The sequence below is a fragment of the Podarcis melisellensis genome (genome assembly GCF_964234715.1).
Source record: "Podarcis melisellensis genome assembly, chromosome: 4".
NCBI lineage: Eukaryota > Metazoa > Chordata > Lepidosauria > Squamata > Lacertidae > Podarcis > Podarcis melisellensis.
Window position 1 is genome coordinate 100,361,009 of NC_138531.1, and position 23,968 is coordinate 100,384,976.

Sequence of the window (23,968 nt, forward strand, 5' to 3'; positions counted from 1 at the left end):
CCTTAATAACAACTTAAACAATTTATTTAACTAAAACAATAACATTATAGCATATGTATCCCTGTTTGTTAACTGATGTGGTTAAACTTTTTTAAAAAACAAACAAACTTATACTGAGTTTTAGCACACATGAAAAAATTAAAACAAATCCTTATGTCCTGATGAATAGCCTTTGGACTATAGAGGTAAAGGTAAAGGGACCCTTGACCATTAGGTCCAGTCGCGGACGCCTCTGGGGTTGCGGCGCTCATCTCGCTTTATTGGCCAAGGGAGCCAGCATACAGCTTCCAGGTCATGTGGCCAGTAGGACTAAGCTGCTTCTGGCGAACCAGAGCAGCATACGGAAACAGCGTTTACCTTCCCGCTGGAAGGTGCTTTTGAACTGCTAGCTTGGCAGGAGCAGGGACTGAACAACGGGAGCTCACCCCATCGCGGAGATTTCAACTGCTGCCCCTCTGGTCGGCAGGCCCTAGGCTCTGTAAGTTAAATACGTAGAAAACTATCTTTAGAAAGATTTTTTTTCTCCAAAAGCATTTTATTTTAAAAATCCAATTTAGATTAAAAAAAATCAATTTAAATTTTAAAAAATCCAAAAAAAATATTAATTTTTTTTAAAAAATATTGATTTTTATCCACCCTGCCTTCAAGTCTTGCCCGTCAGCAGCTTCTATCTGTGTTGGACTCTTAATCTCAAGGTTGTGGGTTTGAGTCCCACATAGGGTGACAGATTCCTTCATTGCAGGGGTTGGACTAAAATAGATGACCCTCTTCCAACTCTATGTCTTGATTCTGTGATCATCTCATCCAAACAGATCACATGAGGAAGAAACAGGGCTGTTTTGAATTCAAGGTCACATCCACACCATGCCAGGCTTCTCCACCCCTAACCTTTCCTCTGCTTTTTCCAGCCAAAAATTCATGCTTTAAAGTTCCAGGTCTGAGTTCCAGAGCTTTCCCTGCGAAAAGCTGCTCTTTAAAAGTGAATCGGAGCAAAGAGCAATCTCTGGAAGACCTGAACTGACATTTGCTTGGGTTTTATGTTAAAGAGCTGGGTCTTGCAGGGGAAGTTCCAGGGCAAAAAAGTATATAAAACTGATTGGACACAGAGTTTTAAAGAATAGATCTGTGCCTGGAAATAACAGGGAAAAGGTAAGTTTGGATGAGCTCCCTATTTAGATTTCTGCTCCCCATGACCAGAAAGTGTAACATATGAACAGCAATGGCTGGCAAATAGGATCTTCTATTCTATTTCCACACCAGGCCTGGCAACCAGTCGGACTCTCGGATCAACCCGATCCCGTCTACTCTAGACAGTACAAAGAGGAACCATATGCCGCCCAGCAAATTCTTTACACCGACAGTATTCAAAGTATGTACACATGCAAGCTTTGGAGTGTGCAAGCTTTTGGAGTGACACAGAACCCTTTTTCAGTCTTAGATGTGTATCTGCCTTTGAAGCAGGCACAGTGTTAAACTTACAACTGCATTCTTGCCTACAGGTTGGGGGGGGGGTTCAGTTTGAAGACAAAAAAGGAGGAAATGTTTTCAAGGTTTTGCCACTCTTAACCAGGGTGTGCCCTAGGGCAGGGGTGGCTAACCTGTTCTGGATTTCTTGACTTCTCTATCCCTTCGCCATGCGTACTTTTTAATTTCCCCAACATCCTCTTTTAACACAATACACGGGGGGGGGGGGCGCACTGGCTTGCTGTTCCCCTGGCAAACCATCATTTGGCTGGCCAGACCATGATATAAATTAGGGGAGTGGTGAGTGTTGTCCCAGACAGGGAATCTCCACCGGTCATGTCTCCTAATCACCTGGCATTGGTTGCTCCCCCCAACAGGGACCCACGAGCTGAGATTCCTGCATTGCAGGGGGTTGGACTAGATGGCCACTGGGGTCCCTCCCACTTCTCCAATTCTATTGTCGTGGTGAGTGGGCTTCCACGTTCCTATGACCCTCGTGAGCGAAGCCGTCGGGAATCTCGGACTCCCAGCAGGGTCATTCAAGGCGGTAAGGTCAAAGGCAGCAACCTAAGGCCCGGGGGCCAGATAAGGCCCAATCGCCTTCTCAATCCGGCCCGCAGATTGTCCGGGAGTCAGCGTGTTTTTGCATGAGTAGAATGTGTCCTTTTCTTTAGACGCAGGCCATAACATACAATTTGAGGATTGGATAAAATTATGGAAAGTAAATTTGAAATTTACAGATTGCATATTATTGAGAGAGAATTATATGAAAATATGCATCCCAGGCTCTGCTCAGCTCTCCTTTTAAAGAGCTGCCCGGAGCGTGTGTGTGGCGCTTGGGGGCTTTTCCCCGGAGAGGGAGAAAGGCAGCCCGTCAGTGGGAGGGTGTTCCACAGGGCAGGTGCCACCACCGAGAAGGCCCTCTGCCTGGTTCCCTGTCACCTCACTTCTCGCAGGGAGAGAATCGCCAGAAGGCCCTCGGAGCTGGACCTCAATGTCCAGGCAGAATGATGGGGGTGGAGACACTCCTTCAGGTATACTGGACTGAGGCCGCTTAGGGCTTTAAAGGTCAGCACCAACACTTTGAATTGTGCTCAGAAACGTACTGCGAGCCAATGTAGATCTTTCAGGACCAGTGTTATATGGTCTCGTATTTATTATTTGCTGCTAAAAGACAACACAATTTCCTTATTCAATATACAGTGGACACTCGGGTTGCGAACATGATCCATGCAGGATGCACATTCGCAACCCACAGAATCTGCAACCCGCAGCGGCATGTCTGCGCATGTGCGGGTTACGATTCAGTGCTTCTGTGCATGTGCAAAGCGCTATTTAGCGGTTCTGCGCATGAGCAACCGCCGAAACCTGGAAGTAACCTGTTCTGGTACTTCTGGGTTTCGGCGGTCCGTAACCCAAAAAAACGCAAGCTGGAGCGTCTGTAACCCGAGGTATGACTGTATTCCAGTCGTTTGCTTGCTTGCTTGTCCGAGTGATATTTGCAAAACCGACACATACCGTATTTTTCGCTCTATAACACGCACCAGACCATAACACGCACATAGTTTTTAGAGGAGGAAAACAAGAAAGAAAATATTCAAAACGAAATAGTGGATATATGTTTTTTGTGGTTCATGTTGTGGCCACAGACATGTGATCTGACATTCCCACCACCCTTCTGAGTAATACCCCTCCCCACCTTCTCACTATATAGAAGGGTCTAGAAACTTCTGTTTCAGTGTATCTGAAGAAGTGTGCATGCACACGAAAGCTCATACCAAGAACTGACTTAGTTGGTCTTTAAGGTGCTACTGGAAGGAATTTTTTTTTGTTTTGACTATGGCAGACCAACACGGCTACCTATCTGTAATGTGATCTGACAGTGAGTTTGGAGTAGCCCAATGCAAAAATCCTGAGGATCCATGTGGATCCATGCTTTGTAACCACGGAGGAGGGAAGGAAGGGGAACCATGGATCCTCTGCTCACGATTGCAGCAGATCCCCCCTGCCACCCGCAGGCATTCGCTCCATAACACGCACAGACATTTCCCCTTACTTTCTAGGAGGAAAAAAGTGAGTGTTATGGTGCAAAAAATACAGTAATTCTCTAGTGATTGCATTGCACCACGAGGCCTTTTGAAAAGCCCTTTAGCAAAATTTCACACTCCTGCAACTAAATCCTCTTGTCTGGAAGGCTAAATCCGAACGGCCGAGCCCTCTAGGGCAAGAGGTGAGGTGCAAGCTAAGAGAGGGCAGCCCCCTCTCCTGCCACGCTCTCCCAGAGGCTCTGGAGTTGCAAAACAGTTGCCGGATGTGGGGGCGGAAGGAGTTTCCTGCAGCTAAAAAAAGGAGCGCTAAAAGAAACGGCTCCGCGTCACAGTCACAATTCGGTGATTCACAACTTGCTCCCTCTCCTTCAGCCATCGCCACAGGCACCTGCCTCCCCATGCGGGACTTGGACAGGAGCTAGCAGCCAGGATGCAACCGGTCCCATCACAAAGCGCTTTTCAAAGGAGGGAGGCATTGCCCAGCCTCTTCAGAAATGAGCTTTGCGACCGAAACCAGCACACCTCAACTGATGCAGAAAGGGTAAAGGTAAAGGTAAAGGTACCCCTGCCCGTACGGGCCAGTCTTGACAGACTCTGGGGTTGTGCGCCCATCTCACTTAAGAGGCCAGGGGCCAGCGCTATCCGGAGACACTTCCGGGTCACGTGGCCAGCGTGACATCGCTGCTCTGGCGAGCCAGAGCCGCACACGGAAACGCCGTTTACCTTCCCGCTGGTAAGCGGCCCCTATTTATCTACTTGCACCCGGAGGTGCTTTCGAACTGCTAGGTTGGCAGGCGCTGGGACCGAGCAGCGGGAGCGCACCCCGCCGCAGGGATTCGAACCGCCAACCTTTCGATCAGCAAGTCCTAGGCGCTGAGGCTTTAACCCACAGCGCCACCTGCGGCCCCACAGCGCAGGGGACAGCCACAGCGCCACAGCGCCACCTGCAGAAAGGGAGCTAAGGGCAAAGATCCGGCCTCTGTGCGCTCCTTCGCCAATCTGTTGCCCCCTCCAACTTATTGCCAGATTTACATATAAGCTAAACAAGCTATAGCTTAGGGCCCCACTCTCTTGGGGGCCCCCAAAAAATTAAAGGAGGAAAACCTGGATGTACATTTCCAAAATACAGTGGTACCTCGGGTTAAGTACTTAATCCGTTCTGGAGGTCCGTACTTAACCTGAAACTGTTCTTAACCTGAAGCACCATTTTAGCTAATGGGGCCTCCTGCTGCTGCCGCGCCGCCGGAGCACAATTTCTGTTCTCATCCTGAAGCAAAGTTCTTAACCTGAAGCAATATTTCTGGGTTAGCGGAGTCTGTAACCTGAAGCGTCTGTAACCTGAAGCATCTGTAACCTGAAGCGTATGTAACCCGAGGTACCACTGTATAAGATAAAAAATAAATAAAATAAAACCTACATACAGCCACAGTGTTTTGTGTTGTGTAGGCTCCTGTGATGTGAGTAATGAGTCCTGCCTGCTAGCCTGCTCCCTAAAATATCACTGGTTTTCTCCTTTCTATATATAGGGTGCCGACATTCTGCATGGACTGGTTGCACAGAGACTGGTTTTTAGAGACTAGATTATGAGTGTCTGTTAACTGTGTTTCTAAAGGAACTTTTGTTATTGCCAAATGCCAATGTGTTTGCATGATTAAGTTTGTTATGAATAAATAATCATTTTAAGTTAGAGCTTAATAATTACGTCACAGTTAATATACTTCTTTTTAATTGTATTTCACTATTAATATACTTCTTAAATGTATTTCAGTTCAACAATTACTTTGATAAAATACATATTGTGCTATGTGCAAATGGCTCTAGATACCTATTAGGTCTATAAATTACCATATAGCATGTATTCAACACAAAAAACAGCAACAGTTTGTTGTTGAGAAAGGACAGCTGGACATATAAAGGGCCCCATGACCTTCAGCAGCTTAGGGCCTCATCAAACCTCAATCCGGCCCTGACACTGTCCAAAACATACTCAGCTGGTTAGATTCCTGCACTGCAGGGGGGAGGTCTAGATAACCCTTGGGGGTCCCTTCCAACTCTACAGTTCTAGAATTCTACTGCTTTATAGTATTGGGACTGTGGGTTATTGAACAGAGACGTCCATTTGGACTGCTCATCGCTTTGCTGAACTGATACACAGTATTTGGGCACCGCGGCACATGGTTAACCTACGGAACTCCCTTCCACAGTGATGGCCGCAATAGATGGCTTTAGAAGAGGATTCGACAAATGCATGCAGGAGAGGGCTCTTGAGGGCTACTAGACTCGGTGGCCAATGACCCATCCAGCCTGGCGTCCTGGTCTTCTTGTGTGAAACCTGCACACAGGATCCGAGCACAAGGTCAATTCTCTGCCCTCCTGTTCAGAAGCATCATTACCTCTTACCATGGCTAGCGGCCATCAATCGTGCTCTCTCTCTTCCTGGAAGCTGCCATCTGGGTTTCTGCCCATCCTTGTCCCTTGTGGGAGGGAGTTCCACAGTTTAACGACAAGCTACACAAAGAAGGGCTTCCTTTTACCTGTCCTGAATCTCCCAACACCCAGAATATCAGAAACTAGGAAGAGCCGGCTGGATCGAGCCAATGACATCCTGCTCTCACTGGTGCTGACCTGATGTCTGCGGGAAACTGGTGAGCAGGATTCGAACACAAGAGCCCTCCCCTTTCCTGCAGTTTCCAGAAAGCAAAAGCTGCAGTTTGCCCCAGTCTAGTAAAACTGGAAAAGGGAAGGAGATCACCCTGCCCAGATCGCATCGCAAGGCTGACTTTTCTCTCTGGGTTGTTGGTAAACAAGAAACGGGTAAAAATAGCCCAACTCAGCTAATTTAAGCTTCCTGAAAACGTTCACATACCAACGGCCCGTCATGCTGCTTTGCGGCTAGAGATTCTTTCCCAATGCTAAACCGCTCTAGGAGAAATCCAGCAGCTTTTCCAGAGCAGAACACTTCACTTTGAAAAACACACACACACTCCAAACCCCCGTCCTCTCCCAGGAAACGCCTTCTCCCAGAAGTTACTAGCGGAAGCAGAACAGCTGAGTCAACCAAGAGGAACTGCTCCACCTCCGACTGGGCCCTCGTTCAGTCTCCGCTTGAGCAGCAGTTCCTGCATCGCACGGGGTTGGACTAGATGGTCCCTGAGGTTCCCTTTCCAGCTGTACATCTCTATGATTCTACATGGAAAACTCAAACAAGGACACGGCGCTGTTGGAGGGAGAAAATGACCTAGCATCTTTTCAACACTCCTGTAGCTGTTAAACCCTCATTAGCCGCAGCTAAATTTAGTTCCAAGGTACGTTTATTCTATAAGAAAAGGAAAGCTTCGTTAAAAAGGTATTAAGCGCAGAGGCTCAAGGGTACATTATGGTACAGAACCAACTGCAGGTGTTTGGCTCCTGCTCAGCTTGAAGGACAGTAGAAATTTAAAACTAATTAGTACGTTAAATCAGGCTTCCAAGTTTGTCCAACATTATTAAATTTGTATACTGTCCTCCATTTAAAGAGCAGGACCCGAAATTGCCTCAGGTCCCTTCGAAAATCTACCAGAATTGCTTCAACTTGCTACTGAATTAAAGAACAGCACTCTCCATTTTTGCAGCTGCATCACATCTGTGGCTTTTAGGCGCTGAGTAATAAACCGATAGCATCTTAAAAAGCAGAGACATCACCTTGCCAACAAAGGTCCGTATAGTTAAAGCTCTGGTTTTCCCAGTAGTGATGTATGGAAGGGAGAGCTGGACCATAAAGAAGGCTGATCGCCGAAGAATTGATGCTTTTGAATTCTGGTGCTGGAGGAGACTCTGGAGAGTCCCATGGACTGCAAGAAGATCAAACCTCTCCATTCTGAAGGAAATCAGCCCTGAGTGCTCACTGGAAGGACAGATCCTGAAGCTGAGGCTCCAATACTTTGGCCACCTCATGAGAAGAGAAGACTCCCTGGAAAAGGCCCTGATGTTGGGAAAGATGGAGGGCACAAGGAGAAGGGGACGACAGAGGACGAGATGGTGGGACAGTGTTCTCGAAGCTACGAACATGAGTTTGACCAAACTGGGGGAGGCAGTGGAAGACAGGAGTGCCTGGCGTGTTCTGGTCCAGGGGGTCACGGAGAGTAGGACACAACTAAACAACTAAACAACAAATAAACCGATATCAGTTAAAACTGTAAAATCAGAATGCATTTAAAATGCCTGTTGGATTTATTTATTTTTGAGTTTTCAGTAGACACCCCAGCGAGAGGGCAAAGATATAAGGGATCAGGCAGTCCCTGAGAGATCCTGGACCCAAGTTGTTAAGGGCCTTGTAAAATAATAGAAATAAATTTGAACTTGGTCCAGGAGCATACGGGCAACTGAACATCAGAGTGATGCGCTGACAAGCTAGTTTTCTGCTGCTCCAGAGGGGAGGACCTGAACCAATGGGTTCATAGAATCATAAGAGTTGGAAGGGACCTCAGGGGTCATCTAGTCCAACCTGCTGCACTGCAGGAATCACAGCTCAAGCATCCATGGCAGATGATGCTTTTTCCATTCTTTTTGAAATGTTTCATTGCCCTGTTGTCGAATTTTGGCTATTTCCGCATATTCCATGACCTTGTAGTTCCACTCTTCTACTGGTGGCAATTGTTGTTGTTTCCACACCTAAGCCAGCAGTAACCTCGCCGCTGCTGTTGCGTATAGGAACAATTTCTGATCCTTCTTATCAATATCCTCTCCCACCCATATTTTCAAATTTCAGTTTGTTCGTTGATCACAGACCACCGTCTTCCAATTTGCACATCACGCCAGAGAGTCCCAGGACGATGTCGGCGGAACAGATGGCTCACCGTCACGGGGTCTCCACTCGCCGCAGTCCTGGCAAGGGCTGTGTCGTTCTTGCATCAGCCTGGGCTCCTTCTTCCTCTCCTTCTCACACTCCTCGTACGTCACCCAAGGACCCGGGACAGTCCGGGGAACACACACAGGGTGAGTCACAGCCACAAGCCCATCTCCGCGTGTGCAAAATCTGCATCTTTTATTGCTCAGAAACGGTCATGATAAGATTGTGAAAGCATCTACATTATCAAAGGGAGTTTGTGGTCATTTGAGACTGGCGTTTTAACGCAGCGACGGAAAGCAAACGTAACCCCAGGCACCCCGTGATTTTTGTGCAATTGCAGTTCACAGCACAAACTTAAAATCCTTACATCTCCGCTCAGAAGCGGGGGCTATTCAGCTCAACGAAACTTACTCTGGGTAAACGTGCGATAAGACTGCAGTCATCGTGACCTAAATAAGTATTCAAAGGGAATGCTAACGACTACATGGGTGACGCTGTGGGTTAAACCACAAAGCCTAGGACTTGTTAATCAGAAGGTCAGCGGTTCGTATCCCCGCGACAGGGTGAGCGCCCGTTGCTCAGTCCCTGCTCCTGCCCACCTAGCAGTTCAAAAGCACGTCAAAGTGCAAGTAGATAAATAGGTACCACTCCAGCGGGAAGGTAAATGGCGTTTCCGTGCGCTGCTCTGGTTCGCCAGAAGTGGCTTAGTCATGCTGGCCACATTACCCGGAAGCTGTACACCAGCTCCCTCGGCCAGTAAAGCGAGATGAGCACCGCAACCCCAGAGTCGGCCACAACTGGACCTAACGGTCAGGGGTACGTTTACCTTTAACGACTATGAGCTTGCGCCTGAGTTTTCTTATTTCCTTCTCCCTGACAATCCATTTTCCTTTTGTGTCGTGTGTTTTTTAGATTGCATTTCCCTCTGGTCTCCCAAAGGCCAACTGCATTACAGGGCCCCACAAAAGCTGCAGAGAAGGAAAGAAGGAAAGAAGGAAAGAAGGAAAGAAGGAAAGAAGGAAAGAAGGAAAGAAAGAAAGAAAGAAAGAAAGAAAGAAAGAAAGAAAGAGGGGGGAGAGAGAGAGATCCAGCATTTTCCTCCTCTTCTTCCTCTTCCTGTCTTAGCCATGACTGGCGCCCCTACCCCAGTCACAAATCCCCGCCAAGTCCTTGCAAAATGCATTCCTGCCCAGGATTAGGCAAGGGGCATTAACCGCTTTTGTAAGAGACTTAGAAATTCTTGCAGCATCCCTTCTAGAGGAGGAGGAGGAGGAGGAGGAGGAGAAGAAGAAGAAGAAGAAGAAGAAGAAGAAGAAGAAGAAGAAGAAGAAGAAGAAGAACAACAACAACAACAACAACAACAACAACAACAACAACAACATAACACAATACAGAAATCCACCCTCATTAAACGTGAACATAACATACAGTGAGCATAACATACAACAATACAGTGGTACCTCAGGTTAAGAACTTCATTCGTTCTGGAGGTCCGTTCTTAACCTGAAACCGTTCTTAACCTGAAGCACCACTTTAGCTAATGGGGCCTCCTGCTGCCACCACAGCACAATTTCTGTTCTCATCCTGAAGCAAAGTTCTTAACCCAAGGTACTATTTCTGTAACCTGAAGCGTCTGTAACCTGAAGCGTATGTAACCTGAGGTACCACTGTACAAACCACCAAATAAAAGACTTCCTTTATCCCGTATCTGACCTCCTTATTTACTTCTTATAAACTAGTTACAGATAGAGTCGTCAACAGGCTCATCACAGCTATCTGCCCATCACCCATCCCCACCACCCTTCTGAGTAATACCCCTCCCCACCTTCTCACTATATAGAAGGGTCTGGTGACTTCTGTTTCAGTGTATCTGAAGAAGTGTGCATGCACACGAAAGCTCATACCAAGAACTAACTTAGTTGGTCTTTAAGGTGCTACTGGAAGGAATTTTTTTTGTTCTTATAAACTGTTTCCTTTCTGAATAATTATTAAGAATTTTCTAATTATAACTTAAATATCCACAAAGTCTCCTGCAGACATTAATCGAAACAAGTCCAGATATGTATTTTAGGGCACTGTTTTGCGAAGTATTCTCTGCATTTTCCCCATGCTTTTTGAAACTCCTGTCTAGTGTGATCTCTCATGGCCTCTGTTACTCTAGCCAGTTCAAGATACTCTAACAGATTGTCTTGCCATTCCTTTTTGTTGTTGTTGTTGTTGGCACAGTTCCTTTTTCCCAGTTTTTGGCAATTAGGATCCTTGCCGCTCCTGTGGCATAGAGGAATATTTTCTGATCTTCTCTTGCTATACCTGTGACCGTTATCCCTAGTAGAAAAGCTTCTGTATTTTTCATAAAGTTATATTTAAACATTTTTTTAAGCTTGTCATACACTGTGTTCCAGAAGCTTTTGATTTTTTCCACAGGTCCACCAAACATGTAGAAGTGTCCCCTCTGTTTTACCACACCTCCGGCACAGATTTGTTTTTGTCTTATACATTTTAGCTATTTTGGTAGGTGTTAAGGACCATCTAGAAAACATCTTGATTACGTTTTCCCTCAATACTTCATGGGCTGTAAATTTCCAGTTCTTTCTCCATAGTTCTTCCGACGTTGTTAAGTTAATGGTTTCCCCAATATCTAAAGCGAGGGAGTGTGGCGCAAATAAGCAGAGAGATATAGAGAGAACATCAGAGAGAACATTTCAGGGGGTGGTCACCAAATACAGGAGGACCACATCTTGGTCCCCACCAAGGGCAGGACAGCCCTGGGCATCCGCAGAGGCCTCCAGGGAATGTCAAGAGTACCATCAGTACTTCCCCACTTAGTCATTTATGCCCACAACAACCCTGTGAGCTAGGGTACACTGAGAGTGAGTGACAGTCCCCACCCCTTAAGGTCACCCAATGAGCATCATGGCTGAGTGGGGAGGGGATTTGAACCCTGGTCTCCCAGATCCCAGACAAGTACTCTAACCACTACACCACACTGTCCTAAAATAACTGTACAGCTGTAGCCATTTTGGTATGCACGCTGAATAATAATAGTAATAATTATAATTCATAGCCCCTGTAAAGGTAAAGGTAAAGGGACCCCTGACCATTAGGTCCAGTCGTGGCCGACTCTGGGGTTCCGGCACTCATCTCACTTTATTGGCCGAGGGAGCCGGCATACAGCTTCCGGGTCATGTGGTCAGCAGGACTAAGCCGCTTCTGGCGAACCAGAGCAGTGCACGGAAATGCCGTTTACCTTCCTGCTAGAGCGGTACCTATTTATCTACTTGCACTTTGCCGTGCTTTTGAACTGCTAGGTTGGCAGGAGCAGGGACAGAACAACGGGAGGTCACCCTGTTGTGGGGATTCGAACCGCCGACCTTCTGACTGGCAAGTCCTGGGTTCTGTGGTTTAACCCACAGCGCCACCCGCGTCCCTCCATAGCCCCTGTACTGCACCTCAATTCCCAAAACAATCCTGTGAGGTAAGGCAGGCAGAGAGTGGCTGGCCGAATGTCACTCACCGAGCTTCCTGGCTAGGTGGGGATTCGAACCCAGGTCTCCTGAGCCAGAGATTAAATAAGGAGCGGGGGATAAGCCCATGTCAGCCACCTTGAGCAATGTAAAGAAAGAAACATGGGATAGAAATGCAATCTTTTGCAAATTCAGCAAAAGCTTCCTGAATTGCAGGGGGTTGGACTAGATGACCCTGGAGGTCCCCTCCCAAAGCTACAATTCTGATTCTATGAAATAAAATACGCTTGGTGGCATTTGACGCGCTCATCTGCCAGGTGGTGTCAGGACATTAGAAGGCGCGGCCCCAGAAAGCTGTTGAGTAATGAGGAGGAAGGTACATTATCTGAGCATGTGCAAAGTACTCCATCCCACCCAGGGTTGTCATCCCATTTGCGTCTCTGAGCTTGCTATATGCGCAGCGAGTGGCACGGCAAGCCATGCCGCGGGAATCCCATGCACAACGTCACACCAGCTGCGTCTGTCTGCTTCTCTTCCTCACAGTGTTTCTGGGCAGCCAAGGTCTCAGAAGGAGAAATATTTGGGATCATCACTTGCTCCTCAACGGGCATCAACCCAACAGGTGAAGCTTCTTTTCCAGAAGCGGCTAAAGGAATGTCAGCCTACGAACCCTGCAGCATTTCACAATCTTCAAAGACGATTATAAGAAGCAGAGAACAGGGTGCTGGATCAGGCCAAGGGGACATTTAGTCCAGCATCATGTTCTCACTGTGGCCACACAAATTCCCATTATGGGAAACCAACAAGCAGGTCATCTAGTCTGATCTCAGCTAGATCCATGACAAATGGCCATCCAGCCTCTGCTTAAAAACCTCCAAGGAAGGAGAGTCCATCACCTCCCGAGAAAGTCCATTCCACTGTCAAACAGCTCTCCCTGTCAGAAAGTTCTTCCTTAAATTTAGTTAGAATCTCATTTCTTGTAACTTAAAGCCATTGCTTCAAGTGCTACACTCCAGTAGATTTCAGTGTGGTTCACAACACGGAACTACAATATAAGAAATTCAAATTTCGTAATAAAAGCAAAAGCAAATGAATAATCCCCCTTCCTACAATGGCTCAGTTGGTAGAGCACAAGACTCTTCATCTCAGGGTCATGGGCTTGAGCCCAAGGCTGGGCAAAAAAGATTCCAGCATTTGCAGGGAGCTGGACTAAAAGACAGTTGTGGTCTATGATTCTGTAACTACTCCATTCCAAACTTGAAAATGGAAAGCGTAATGCTGGTGGTCAATAAAAGAGGTTTGAAGACTGTCTCAAGGCAAATATTTAAAAATGTAATATAAACACCGACAATTGGGAAACACTGGCCTGTGAGTGCTCCAATTGGAGAACGGGCTTTACCAAAGGTGTCGTGGGCTTTGAAGACACTCAAACTCAGGATGCAAGGGAGAAACGTGCTAAGACGAAGGCACGCTTGGCAAATCCACACCGTGATCAATTCCCGCCCGGAAACCAATGTCCCCGCTGTGGAAGGACGTGTGGATCCAGAATTAGCCTCCACCATCACTTACGGACTCATTGTTAAAACCGTGTTCATGGAAGACAATCTTACTTGACTACGAGGCATCGCCCAAGAAGACGATGATTCTGTGATCTGTCTGCACATTTAAAAGAGTACCGGACTTAAACCAGTCACAGGCCTGGCTGAAGAGAACATTTTTGCCTGGCACCTAAATATATATAATGAAGGCACCAGACCAGCATCCCACGAACGGGGAGCCACTGCAGAAAAGGCCCCATTCTCGTGTTGCCACCCTCTGAACCTCTCATGGAGGTGTGATGGAGAACACCAGGCTGCCAAAGGCTTTAAAATGTACGCAAAACAGAGTCTCCCTCTTCTACTTGCTAACCGCAAGCTGCTCCAAGTGTGATTCCTCTCTGTGGCTGAAACAGCGAACTCAAGAAGGAACTGGAAGCCCAGCAGCCCAACTCAATGACAGCAAACAGGAGCGCCTAGTCCACACGACTGCCTTTCTCCCCGACAAAGCTCCAGCGCTTTTTGCAAATGTGCGGCAAGCAGACCCTGACTGCTGAGTCTTTTGGAGGCAAGACGTTGCAGCGCTGGAGGAAAGCTGCAGCGTTAAAAAATGCTGCCTTGTTGCTCAGGCGTTAATCCGCTCAGCAGCCTCGCTGAGAGAGAGAGAGAAAAGATGCCAGCAACTCTGCTCTCCGGTTTTTCCCGCATTTGGGATACTGGGTGCAGTTCTGGTTGCCTCACCTAAAAAAGGATATCTTAAGACTTGGGACTCAGCTATACAGCTGCAAGTAAAATATTTTAAGGGTGTTTTCAGGGCAATATACAATGTGACAGTAGATGGCGATGGTGAGCCTTACGGAAAATTCAACGTCTTTTTAAAAATGCTTTTTTTAAAAAAAAAGCAAAAGCACTTTCATGATGGTTTTTTTTATGTGTGCAGAATCCACTTCAGAAAAGGGGGTGAAGAAAGGTTGCAGCATCTCGGACTTTTCAGGTTAAAGGTGAGGAACAGGCCACATGGAAGTTTGTAAAGTGATGTCTGGCAAAGAAGAAGTAGCACTGAGCAACCACGTGCCTCAATATTTGCCTGAGAAATAAAATCATGCCATTTTTTAAAAATTGTCTCTATTATATGTCCTTTCGATATGCTTAGTTTGTGAGATATCTTTTCAAGAAGGGCAGTTTGCCAAACCCAGCTCTGAGTACTTTTAAGAAGGGGGATTGGGCACATTTTTCAAAATAAATAAAGAGAAGGTACGTCAGTGGCTCTTAACCAAATGGAGCCTCCAGAGTTGGGAGCAATATACCTCTGGGTCCCAACGAGGGCCAGATTGAGGTTTGATGAGGCCCTCAGCCTCAAACAAGGTAATGGGGCCCTTTATATGTCCAGCTGTCCTTTGTCAACAACAAATGGTCGCTGTTTTTTTTGTTGTTGAATAGATGCTATATGGTAACTTATGGACCTAATAGGTACCTAAAGCCATTTGAACATGTTGCCATGCAACCAGTCCATGCAGAATGTTGGCACCCTATATATAGAAATGAGCAAGCCAGTGATATTTTTGGGAACAGGCTAGCAGGCAGGGCCCATGACTTACATCCTAGGAGCCTACACAACACAAAACACTGTTGCCGTATGTAGGTTTTATTCTATTTGTTTTTTATCTTCTATTTTGGAAATGTACATCCAGTGTTTTTTTCTTTAATTTTTTTTTGGGGGGGGCAAGAGAGTGGGGCCCTAAGTTATAGCTTGTTCAGCTTATATGTAAATCCAGCACTGATTCCAACTTCTGGTGATGGACAACAGGGGACGACCGTCCTGAGGCTCCCACAACAAGCCTGCTAGCCTCTGTGTTGCATTGCACAGTGAAGAGAGAGACTTTTTCTCCCTCGCTAATAACATTAAAACTCATGGATCTCCAACAAAGCTAAACGTTGGAAGATTTGGAACAAATGAAAGAAAATCTTTCTTCATACAGCAGAGAGAGAACCTATGGAACTCACTCCCACAGAAGGAGGATAACAACAACAACAACAACAACAATATATTTATACCCTGCCCATCTGGCTGGGTTTCCCCAGCCACTTTGGGCAGCTTCCAACAGAACACTAAAATACAATAACCTATTAAACATTAAAAGCTTCCCTAAAGAGGGCTGCCTTCAGATGTCTTCTAAATGTCTGGTACTTGGTTTTCTCTTTGATATCTGATGGGAGGCACCACCAAGAAGGCCATCTGCCTGGTTCCCTGTAACCTCACTTCTCGCAGGGAGGGAACTGCCAGAAGGCCCTCGGCGCTGGATCTCAGGGCTGGACGATGGGGGTGGAGACGCTCCTTCAGGGATACAGGACTGAGGCTATTTAGGGCTTTCAAGGTCAGCACCAACACTTTGAATTGTGCTCGGAAACATACTGGGAGCCAGTGTAGGTCTTTCAAGACCGGTGTTATGTGGTCTCGGCGGCCACTCCCAGTCACCAATCTAGCTGCCGCATTCTGGATTAGTTGTAGTTTCTGGGTCACCTTCAAAGGTAGCCCCACGTAGAGCACATTGCAGTAGTCCGAGCGGGAGATAACCAGAGCATGCACCACTCTGGCGAGACAGTCTGTGGGCAGGAAGGGTCTCATCCTGCGTACCAGATGGAGCTGGTAGACAGCTGCCCTGGACATAGAATTGACCTGTGCCTCCATGGACAGATGTGAGTCCAAAATGACTCCCAGGCTGCACACCTGGTCCTTCGGGGCACAGTCACCCCATTCAGGACCAGAGAGTCCTCCACACCCGTCCGCCTCCTGTTTCCCAAAAACAGTACTTCTGTCTTGTCAGGATTCAACAAGTGACCGAGATGGCTTTCAAAGTTGAGTGGACAGCTAGTAGTCACCATGGTTATGGGGAAGCCAGAGGGTGAAATGCGTCTGAATGCCAGTGGCTGGGAACTGAAGGAGGGGAGAGTTGCTCCTGTGTTCGAATCCCGCTTATGGGAATCTGGTTGGCTCCTGTGAGAACAGGACTGGAGATGGTCCTTCTGTCCTTCTGTTCACAGAACAGCCCACGCAATTCAGAGCTGTGCCATGTGCAAAGAAACGCCAGATGGCACAGGGGGGGAGGCAGTGGGGGACGGGCTTCCAGAGCACACACGCGCTGCAGCAGAAAGTGAAAATATGCCCACAATGCAGAAGCAACCAAAATAGAGAAAAAGCAAATTTCACTGGGAGACGACAACAAATAACGGAGTCTCCCCAAAGCAGAGTTTTGCAAAAATCTAGTTCCACACCGCCTGACAACCTGTCCCATATTTCTCACGCTCCCCAGTGGGAGGAAAGCACCTGAGATCAGGAGGAGTGCAGGGGGCAAACTTCCTGGCCCAAACAGAGCCCTGCAACAAATTTCATCTCAAGCAAACCGTTCTGTCTAAAGTACACTGCGACAAATTTCATCCAGTATTTCCTATGTGAGTGAATCAGGCAAGGAATTTCCAGGGTAGCAAAATCAGCTGCAAAAAGCCAGCTTTTCTTTCAACAGGCAACACAGGATCCTGCATTATATCAAGTCAAACATTTGGCCTGTTTAGCTCAGTATGCCTACTCTGACTGGCAGCTGCTCTCTCGGGCAAAGAGTCTGGAGAAGCGGGCGAACGAACCTTCTCCACCCAAGGCTCTTACCACTCTGCCAAGTTCCACATATTATGAACCAAAACAGAGGCGCCAGAAGAGAAAGCCCAGGATATTCCTTAGGAATTTGCCCAAAGCAACGGGGGTCAAAGACACTTCCCAGCTGTTGAGATTTTCCTGCCCGTCCCCTCTTTTACACATTTTCGGTCCGAAGATCATGCCAGCTCTAACACCCACCAGGAAGAAAAGCCTTCGTTGAACAGAAAGGTGCAAACAAACTCGCCCCAAACATCCCTCGAGCCCCAGGGTAGCACATCCTAAGATCCCCCAAAACAACGTTTATTTTAAGAAGAAAAGGCACCGTGGCACCAACCTCTGGGTTTCACCTCCTCCTTTGGCAATGTCTGAGTGGGTCTGAGCGATCCATGCCCCCTTTTGCTGAAGGCTACTGTGCTTCCGTCAAGAGCAAGGGAGTTTCTGCTTACGAGACCTTTCCAATTGCAGAAATTGCAGATGAGGAACTTGAAAGGTGGGGGGGAGAGAGATTGAATATTCGGCAGAAAGCGTTTTGCAATTAGCTCATAGCAGAAAGAAGGACGGCGCGTGGGCATTCCTGTCTCCTAAGGCCCCAGAAATGCAGAAGAGCCTTCTTAAAAAAAAATAAAAATTAAAATGATTGATGGGTGAAACTGATCTGAAGAAACAAACCCTTCAAAGACCTTTAATCCTAATAGTTTGGACTGCTGGTCTTCAAGGCTCTGGCAAACTGCCCTTCTTGAAAAGGTATCGCCTACACTAAAAGAATTGAAAAGACAGAGGTTGAATCACACACAGAGAGATCGCATGTGCCTGTGTGGGTGGATTTCCTTTCTTAAACAAACTTTGAGCCACACGGTCATTAGTGCCACCAGTATATGCAAATGTCAAACTCATTTAAAACCCCCGTAGAAACTTTATTCTCAATAAGGATGGCACTCACAGATGGAGAATGGATTTATTTTGTTGCAAAATCCCTGTATGAGTTAATACTATATTAAGCCTTTGGAACTGAACTACATCTTTGGACTTGTTTTTCCAGACTATGACACTCCACAGTCCAAATTTTTGATTCTTTCCTTTTCTTTTTTTGGGGGGGTTATGTTTGTACATTTTTTGTTGTTAACAAAATCAATTATTTTTAAAAAGGAGGAGGAGGAACAACAACGGAAGAGTTAAACAGGTTGTGGGGACTAGGAGAAAGGGTGCAGCTCAACTCATAACTCCTAAAGAACAGCTATTAAACAGTAATCCAAGCGGCTCCATTGACCCCTGTTGATGATTTGGGGAACAATTCACCAGGATGTTCTCCTGCACACACACCCAAACACACACCCCCAATGCAGACCCTCCAAGTGTCCCTATTGTCCGGTGACAGTCCCCGATTTACAGAAGCCGTCCCAATTTCTGACTGGATCCTGGAATGTCCCGTTTTTCCTTAAGACGTCCCTATTTTCTTCTGAGAAATGTTGGGAGGGTGTGGAGTTATGCAACCCCCGAGACAAGGAGATAAGTAACCAGACAACCTTTGGAAGTCATCTAAAGGTTTTTAACCGTCTAGGGAAGGTTTTTAAAATGTTTAACGTTTTACTATGTTTTTATCTATGTTGGAAGCCAACCAGAGAGGCTGGGGCAGCCCAGTCAGATGGGAAGGGTATAAATAATAAAATTGTTATGTATAACTTGCTGTTGAAATGGAATACGCAGGATGAAACGGTGAAATCAGCTATGATCAAGTGGGCACAAGATGTTGGTCATAACATCATGTTTGCTGACTGGGAAAAGTTGTGGACCACCGGGATGAAATTTACGGCATGTAATGCCTTAAGAGAGAATATTATGAAAATGATTTATAGGTGGTACATGACCCCAGTCAAGCTTGCAAAAATTTACCACTTTACCTGATAATAAATGTTGGAAATGTAAAGAAACTGAAGGTACATTCTTTCACCTTTGGTGGACGTGCCCAAAGATTAAGGCTTTCTGGGAAATGATATATAATGAAATGAAAAAGGTATTTAAATAAACCTTCCTGAAGAAACCAGAGGCCTTTCTCCTGGGTATGTCTGGCCAATTGGTGCCAAAGAAGGATAGAACATTCTTTATGTATGCTACAACAGCAGCAAGAATACTCATCGCAAAGTATTGGAAGACACAAGATCTACCCACCTTGGAAGAATGGCAGATGAAGGTGATAGACTATATGGGACTGGCAGAAATGACTGGCAGAATCCGAGACCAGGGGAGAGAGACAGCGGAAGAAGATTGGAAGAAATTTAAGGACTATCTTAGGAAATATTGCAAAATTAATGAATGTTAGAATGACGTTGGTTTAGAAATTATGTGGTTAACAGCTGTAATGGTTAAGTAAAAAGAAAAGAAAGGCTAAAAATTAAATGAAAAATAAGGGAGAGGATTTGCTGAATTAGAAATTGGAATACAGAAAGGGGAGGTATGAGGAAGTCGGGGAAGTAAATTACAAGAAAATAAGGGATTGAAACTATACTTGTTTTTATTTTTGTTTGTTTGTATTGTTGTTTTGTTCTGTTTTTATATAATCTTTGAAACTTTAATAAATATCTTTTTTTAAAAATAATAATAATAAAATTGTTGTTGTTGTTGTTAAGGGTACAGTGGATGCTCGGGTTGCAAACGTGATCCGTGCGGGATGCATGTTCGCAACCTGCAGCGTTCACAACCCACGTCTGAGCGTTTGCTCACACGTGGGTTGCGATTCGGCGCTTCTGCGCATGTGTGACCGCCGAAACCCGGAAGTACCCCGTTCCGGTTTCAGCAGTCCGCAACCCAAAAAACGCAACCTGAAGCGGCTGTAACCCAAGGTATGACTGTATCCTGATTTTTTGGGAGAAATTTTGGAGGGTGTGGAAACTTGATGGCTGGGACGATGACCAAAAGTTTCACCAGAGGGCTCAGACATTCCAGCCGCTGAACACTGGAGCCATTCAGCCTCCACCTGTCTGCTTCCGAATCTCATCGACAAAATCATGAGAGCTACAGGTGGGGGGAGCTGAATTTCTCCGCAAGCCGGGCAAGTCACACAAAACGGCGCAGAACGCAGCCACCTTCTAAACCGGCGCTTCTCACAAGGGCTCTGATCTACATCCACAATCACCTGTTGAACAGGTGAACCACCTGTTGCCAGGATCTGCAGGTGGGGAGAGCAACTGCTGTTGCATTCAAGTCCTCCTTGCCAGCTTCTCACTGGGGCATCTCGCCAAAGAGTTTGTGCCCTAAACCTGGATCTTGGCATCCAGGAAATTCTCTTTCAACACCATCTTTTTCCTTGCCATCAACCTCTAATTGGATTTTGAAGACAGGTGAAACTAATTGTTACTGCTATGAATTTTATTGCATTATTGTCTTCCTTGGTGGGTTGCACACCCTCCAAATCAGGGCCAGATTCAGGTTTGATGAGGCCCTAAGCTACTGGAGGTAATGGGGCCCTTTATATGTCCAGCTGTCCTTCGTCCACAACAAATGGTCGCTGTTTTTTGTGTTGAATATATATGCTAGATGGTAATTTATGGACCTAATAGATATCTAAAGCCATTTGCACATAACACAATACGTATTTTATCAAAGTAATTGTTGAACTGAAATACAATTAAGAAGTACCGGTATATTAATAGTGAAATAATTATTAAGCTCTAAGTTAAAATGATTTTTGATTCATAACAAACTTAATAATGCAAACACATTGGCATTTGGCAATAACAAAAGTTCCTTTAGAAACACAATTTACAGTATGCAACTACAGCAGCAAGAATACTCATCGCAAAGTATTGGAAGACACAAGATTTACCCACCTGGGAAGAATGGCAGATGAAGTTGATGGACTACATAGAAGTGGCAGAAATGACTGGCAGAATCCGAGACCAGGGAGAAGAATCGGTGGAAGAAGACTGGAAAAAGTTTAAAGACTATTTACAGAAATACTGTAAAATTAATGAATGCTAGAAAAATGTTGGAATGAAGTTATATGGCTTTAGTAGAAATGTTATAAGGAACTAAGTACAAATAGATTATCAATGTCTTAAAGGGGAAAAAATAAGGTTAGAACATGTTAAGAAAAATTACAGGACAGAAAACAGAGGAAAATGGAAAGGAATTGCTGAAACAGTTAATTGAAGTGGAACACAAAAAGGGAGGTGTGAGGAGGTCGTTGAAACAAGTGAATGAAAGTTAAGATATTGAAACTATTGGATGTTTTTTAAATTGTTTTTGTTTTGTTTTGTTAATTCAATGTTTTAGTGTTAGTGTCATGTAGTGTTTTTGTATTGTATTGTTTAATTTTCTTGCTTTCTTTTGTAGTCTCTAAACTGTTAATAAATATTATTTTAAAAAAAATAGAAACACAATTTACAGAGACTCATCATCTGGTCTCTAAAAACCAGTCTCTATGCAAACAGTCCATGCAGAATGTTGGCACCCTATATATAGAAAGAAGCAAACCAGTGATACTTTAGGGAGCAGGCTACATCATAGGAGCCTACACAACACAAAACACTGTTGCTGTATCTAGGTTTTATTCTATTTGTTTTTTATCTTATATTTTGGAAATGTACATCCAGGGTTTTTTTTCCTTTTAAATTTTTTTGGGGGCCCCAAGAGAGTGGGGCGCTAAGCTATAGCTTGTTTAGCTTATAAGTAAATCTGGCACTGCTCCAAATGTCCCAATTTCCCCCAGAAAGTCCCGGAATTACGAAAGCCATTTTGGCTACTGATTTGATCCCGGAATGTCCCCATTTCCTCTGCCAGTGCTACTGCTGCTGCTGCTGCTGAGCTCTGGGAAAAGGTTGAGCCAACACTTGTCCCAAGGGACAACGGTGGCCGCGAGGGAGCGTCTCATGGCCTCTCCATAGCAGCTGCGGCCAGCCTCCTCCCTTGGGCAGCTCATAGCGGCATGGCTGCCACTGCCAAAACCCAGCCCAGTGCAGAGGTTGGATGGCCATCTGTCATGGATGCTTTAGCTGAGATTCCTGCATTGCAGGGGGTTGGACTAGATGACCCTCGGGGTCCCTTCCAACTCTACAATTCTATGATTCTACCAAAGATCAGGATTAAGGGGTTTTCTCAAGACGGTGTGTGTGCTGTGTCCCCTTGGTGATGGCACTGACCCTTCTTCTGATAGGAAATGCTCTGCAGAAAATAGGAGGAGGGTAAGATGGAGGGGGAGGGACGCGGGTGGTGCTGTGGTCTAAACCACAGAGCCTCTTGGGCTTGCCGATCAGGTCGACGGTTCAAATCCCCGCGACGGGGTGAGTTCCCGTTGCTTGGTCCCTGCTCCTGCCAACCTAGCAGTTTGAAAGCACACCAGTGCAAGTAGATAAATAGGTACCGCTCTGGCGGGAAGGTAAATGGCGTTTCCATGCACTGCTCTGGCCACATGATCCAGAAGCCGGCTCCCTCGGCCTATAGAGCGAGATGAGCGCCGCAACCCCAGAGTTTTCTGCAACTGGACCCAACGGTCAGGGGTACCTTTACCTTTACCAGTTGGAGGGGAGAAATGAGAAATGTCCCTATTTTCATCTGAGAAATGTTGGAGGGTATGTACTTATTGGGCTGTGCAAACCGCTATTCTGAATAACACTTTGTAATAGGGTAAGGGGGGGCCCCACTGAGGACGAGTTGATGGAACCAAGGGGGTGCTGGCCTGAAAAAGTTTGGGATCCCTTGCCCAAACTTTTTTCAAAGAGGGCCAGATTTGATGAACTGAACATGCGTGAGGGCCGACCAAAGCTGTTGAGCTTTTTTCAGATTGAGGTTTACCCCAAAATTGTTGAGCTTTTTTTTACCCAAGGACATAAACTGCCACCAGGGCCAGATTGAATCGACCAGTGGGCTGGATTAGGCCCCCGTCTCCTTTCAATCTGCAAGGAACGCTCTTCACTGCAGGAAGTTTTACATTCCAGAACATAATGCAATTTGGTTCATTTGCTGCTGCTGTTGCTGCTGAGGTCAGGATCCGCTCAGTTGTGTGTTGCAGGGCGCCGGATCCGATAGGGCAACGGCCTTGACCCGCGTTTCCTGCTCCAGGAAGTGCATTAAGACATGATCCAGCGCCGGGCAGGAAATGCATGCGAAAAAACGGCAGGCACTTACTGAAGCGGAGAGAGAGGAGCAACGCCTCTGCTTTTGTTTCTGTGCTTTGCTTCCGCCAGCGAGGGCTCGCCCCGTGGGCCAGCTGGCTGGATCAGGCCAAGGTCTCGTCCTCTTCTCACAGATGCCTGTGAGAAGCCAACAAGCAGGATCCGAGCGCAAGAGCCCTGCATTTTCCAGCAAATGGGATTCCGAAGCAAAGGATCGAATCCAGCCTTCCCATGCCCTCCTTCCCCTGGCCCTCCTTTGCTCCTGAGATGCCCACAAGTTGCCGTTGTTATTATTTCACATGCCACATCCTTTTCCATGTGGTGCACAGTTCAAATCCCCACCCAGACCATGAAGCCTGCTCCGCTCTGCCCTTGGGCCAGTCACTGCCTCTCGGCCTGTCCTACCTCGAAGGGTCGTTGTGGGGCTAAAAGGTGAATGGAGAGAATCAAGTGCGCCACTTGGAGCCCCTGGAGGAATATTAATAGCAAGTATCTGAAGGGCTGGAGGATGGAGAAAGCTTGTTTTCTCCTGCTCCGGAGGCTAGGATCTGGATTCAAGTTATGAGAAAGTAGATCCCAAGTAAACATCAGGAAGAACTTGAATAGAATAGAATAGAATAGAATAGAATAGAATAGAATAGAATTTATTATTTTTCCCCAGCCACTCTGGGTGGCTTCCAAAAAAGTATTAAAATACAGTAGTCTAGTTAAACATTAAAAGCTTCCCCAAAGAGGGCTGCCTTCAGATGTCTTCTAAAAGTCTGGTAGTTGTTGTTCTCTTTGACATCTGGTGGGAGGGCATTCCACAGGGCGGGCACCACTACCGAGAAGGCCCTCTGCCTGGTTCCTGTAACTTGGCTTCTTGCAGTGAGG

General features: G+C 46.3%; 1 protein-coding gene and 1 long non-coding RNA gene across 7 annotated transcripts in view; one reads left to right on the forward strand and one right to left on the reverse strand.

Annotated features, from left to right (window-relative positions):
* Window positions 1–23,968, reverse strand: part of ARAP1 (ArfGAP with RhoGAP domain, ankyrin repeat and PH domain 1) — a 137,955-nt gene that overhangs the window by 102,660 nt on the left and 11,327 nt on the right. The window lies entirely within an intron of this gene.
* Window positions 6,381–9,345, forward strand: LOC309369405. The gene is made up of 3 exons (XR_014168099.1): window positions 6,381–6,817; window positions 8,260–8,486; window positions 9,253–9,345. It is a non-coding gene; the product is annotated as an uncharacterized lncRNA (long non-coding RNA).